At 36.5% G+C, this 3,782-nt stretch overlaps 1 long non-coding RNA gene across 1 annotated transcript; it reads left to right on the top strand.

The window, feature by feature from the left end:
* The first annotated feature begins 481 nt into the window (after window positions 1–481).
* Window positions 482–2,918, top strand: LOC144007903 (uncharacterized). The gene is made up of 3 exons (XR_013280454.1): window positions 482–642; window positions 1,194–1,395; window positions 2,328–2,918. It is a non-coding gene; the product is annotated as an uncharacterized LOC144007903 (long non-coding RNA).
* The last annotated feature ends 864 nt before the right edge of the window (window positions 2,919–3,782 follow it).

Genomic DNA, 3,782 nt, shown 5'->3' with positions numbered 1-3,782 from the left:
TGAAACTTTGCACACACATCAGACTTGTCATTAACATGAATTTTTAGAGATTTCTTGTGCAATTTGCAATAAATCGCACCCTCTATACATTTTTTATGGAGCATTTCCGATTGGATGATTCAAGCGCGAAATAACTAAAGATGACTTGACTTGACCTAGATTTGTGAAAACTCAGAGGCATACCTATTATATTATTATTATTTTTTGTACCTTACAAGATTATCTCTTGTGCCACATTAAACCCCTTTGCAGGCCTGAGCCAAACCACGGTCCATACATTTGATACCACTGCTTTATTTCAATGGTCAAGTACTTCATAACCACACCTACTTATGCTTGTCCTTGCATATATAGTAGACAACAAAGAGCTCTTTCAACAAAAGACATTTCCATCTACAAAGTCATACAAGGTAAGCACTCTATAAATTCTGCAATCACTACACTTCTATTCCTAAATTATCACTTCAAATACCAACAATGGTTAATACAGCTACAAATTTCTTGTATGTTTATGAAGTATGATACTGTATTTATTTCTACTCCTTTGCTTTTCTACAGAACATGAACAAATCACCAAGCAAATTCTCTTTTGATAAAGACCCTCTAATCATCTCCATACGCAAAGATTGCCAACTTTTTTCCGTAAGTATACAATACATAAACTAAACAGGACAACTTTCTCAATCATATACAGTATGCCATACATATATGTATTAAGTTCTCATTTATTAACAGGTTTGTTAAAGGCACCTTTAGTGTGTTTTTCTGTTTGTAATGTTTCTCCACGAGCACGTCTAGCCATTGATATCATGTAGAACACATATGCTAACCTTTTAGAGACAATTGAAGCTTACTTGCACAGTAGCCACTATCTTAACCACTTAATTCACATGTCTACTTGACAACTTATTACATGTAGTGAAATGGTACTTTGTGCGTCTTATGCTTTTTTCTGAACACTGCTTTTCAACTCTTTCCTTAAAACCAATACATGCGGTACTGTTATACTGTATAAATATATATGTCCGTGTGTATATATTTGTATATTCTTTCAAATAAACTCGTTTTGACACACACAGCCATTGAGTAACATGCAACACGACCACAACGTTTTGCACCAACACGTTACCTCTGCTATTTAGAATCATGGAATCTAACATGACTGATTTTCATTGAATGCTTTGTCATTACAGTATGCATGCATTGATCATGCTTTCAGTCGCAACGACTTATACCAGCGCAGCCTTGATCTTCATTCCCAAATGAACCAACTAGTCCATGTGACTCGAGTCAATCGAGCACTTGAAAAACAGATAGACTTCAAAACCAAGCTTGTGAAAGAACTCCAGACTGCATTGGATATAAAGGATGCATGTGATGCATTTGTCCGTGAAGGTAAGCTATATGACATGGAAGACACACAAACACTAACACAGCAAGCATCCCCATCCTACACATTGTGTATAATGAATGACATGTTTGACAATGGACATTTTTACATTTTTTTGTTAATGCACGTTCCTTTTTTTCTGTTAGGAATATCTTGAAGGTAACATTGGACTGTTAACTAAAACACTGACTGATTATTGAGCCTCAATTTCTCAATGTATATAATGTGCATACATACTACACTTGATTACTTTCAAATGTGACTGATATCATGTAGCTATGCTGTGATCTTGCCCTCTTTCATCCACTGATAGACACTTCAAAGTTCTTTTTTTTCTGTATCTTCTCAAAATAACTGACATATTCATGGAAAAGATTGTATTTAAATTCTATCATTATTAATTACTATTATTATGTTTATGTCTTTGCCCCTGATTATGATGTTTCTATACCATAGATTTAAAAAAAAAATTTTTTTGGACATACTGTGACATGACCTTTACAATACTAATTTTTACTAAGAAAAAATCAATCACACACCATAATATTTTATACTTATCCTGCATGTATCTGGACACACCATGCCAAATTTTACACTTACATAACCATTTATGTACCTGTCGTATCCTTACTTTTATTCATCATTTCATCACACAATCCTAAAACATTGCTTTTTGACCCAGAGGATTCAACTATACCATTTTTGCGTGTCTTATTACTTACTAGCTATATTATTTATTAACGGGCAAAAACTATGAATATAAGATCACCGTCAAATATTACGTCTGTAATATCCATATACAGTGCATTACATAATATGCATTTGTATTAAGACACTACCATGCTAAAAATATGCACACGACTGTTCTGTAAACTACACCTAAGACAACCAAACTTCACAGATCTAACATGATTCTTCATTCTTTTTTGTTCTACAGATGTATCAAATGCTGCCACACAGACAGAAGAAGCCACTGAGGACATGCACGAAGACGATGATCACAATATAACAGGACAGGTTAACCCCCCTGAACTTTTAGCCCGCAGGTCAAAGCGTCCTAGGACTAATTCATCCATGGAGGTACATTATCCTAAGACAGACTATGTGGTAACCCAAACTCTTTGACCCCAAGGGATTCATCTGTCCCAGAAAACTTTTACACTAAAGAGTTTATCTGTCCTAGGGCGCTGTTAACCCCAGGTTAAAGTGTTATTTAATCTGTCCTGTTACAACAGCTATACATAAACAGCTGCATTCCTCTCCTGTTCCATCTCTCGCACTTCTTTCATCTCTTTTTCTCCTCTACTTATACCTATGCTTGCTCATGTGCTTTTTTCCCCTTTAGATGATGTCATTGGTTAGCCTGCTTCAAAGCTACATTTTTTCTTGAATAACTGTCACACATTTACTGTTTGCTGGACCCTACAAAACTGTCACAATACTTCACTATGTCATGAATACATATGTGTTGCACAGCGACACCACATTAAGAGTCATCAAAAAGCTTTTTATTTGATCACACACCATCTCTGTGCCATGCAATGTTTTCAAATAAACAGATGCTGGTTTTGAATATCAAACGAGCGACTTTTCATGAAACTTTGCACACACAATTTATTTTGGGAATTGTGCATCATTTTTGGCCTTTTACTGCACCTTTTTACACACAAGGCACGGCAAATGCATTTCTATTTTCCATGGTCCTTGTCTATTTAACAGTACCCCAACGTGCAAGTCCCCCGACTTGCATATACCCCAACGTGGCCCGGGTTGCGAGGGCCCTTTATAGCTGCTCGCAGCTCTAGTTATTCTTATTATTCTTCTCCGCAAACAATCGCATTTTTGAGACACTAAACGTGACCGAAAACTCACCAAACTTTACACGCAGATCGGGCCTGGCGAAAAATTTGATATTTTAAAGTCGCCATACATGATAACAGAAAAATGGCTCTGTAGCGCCACCTACATAGGTTTAACGGATCCCTGTCCCGCTACGATTGTCATAACGCTATGAAAATTGTGTGGCACCTGTAGCACATCCAGATGAACAAAAACCTCTTTGATATGTGTACCCTAAAATAGACAGGAAGTGAGGTATGAGTATTTGAATGTCCAATTTTGGCCCATTTTTGCACATTTACAGGGGTCATACTTTTGCCCGCTTCTCCTACACGGTTAACCCGATTGACTTCAAACTTGGGATGTACCATCTCAACACCTGGGACAACATCATTGTGAAAAATGAAAAGTTTTTGATATACTATATGACGGCGGCGACGCATCAAATTTAGAGTTTAAAAATTCTTACTTCACGAAGCATTGCCGGTTGTACGTTTAATCTAGAGCTACGAAAATTGGTACACATATGTAACAGGCTATGACCTACAAAAAA

This window comes from Festucalex cinctus, chromosome 19 (genome assembly GCF_051991245.1).
Source record: "Festucalex cinctus isolate MCC-2025b chromosome 19, RoL_Fcin_1.0, whole genome shotgun sequence".
NCBI classification, from domain to species: Eukaryota; Metazoa; Chordata; class Actinopteri; order Syngnathiformes; family Syngnathidae; genus Festucalex; species Festucalex cinctus.
Note: the sequence above shows the minus strand (reverse complement) of the source record. Positions and strands in the feature narration are given on the sequence as shown.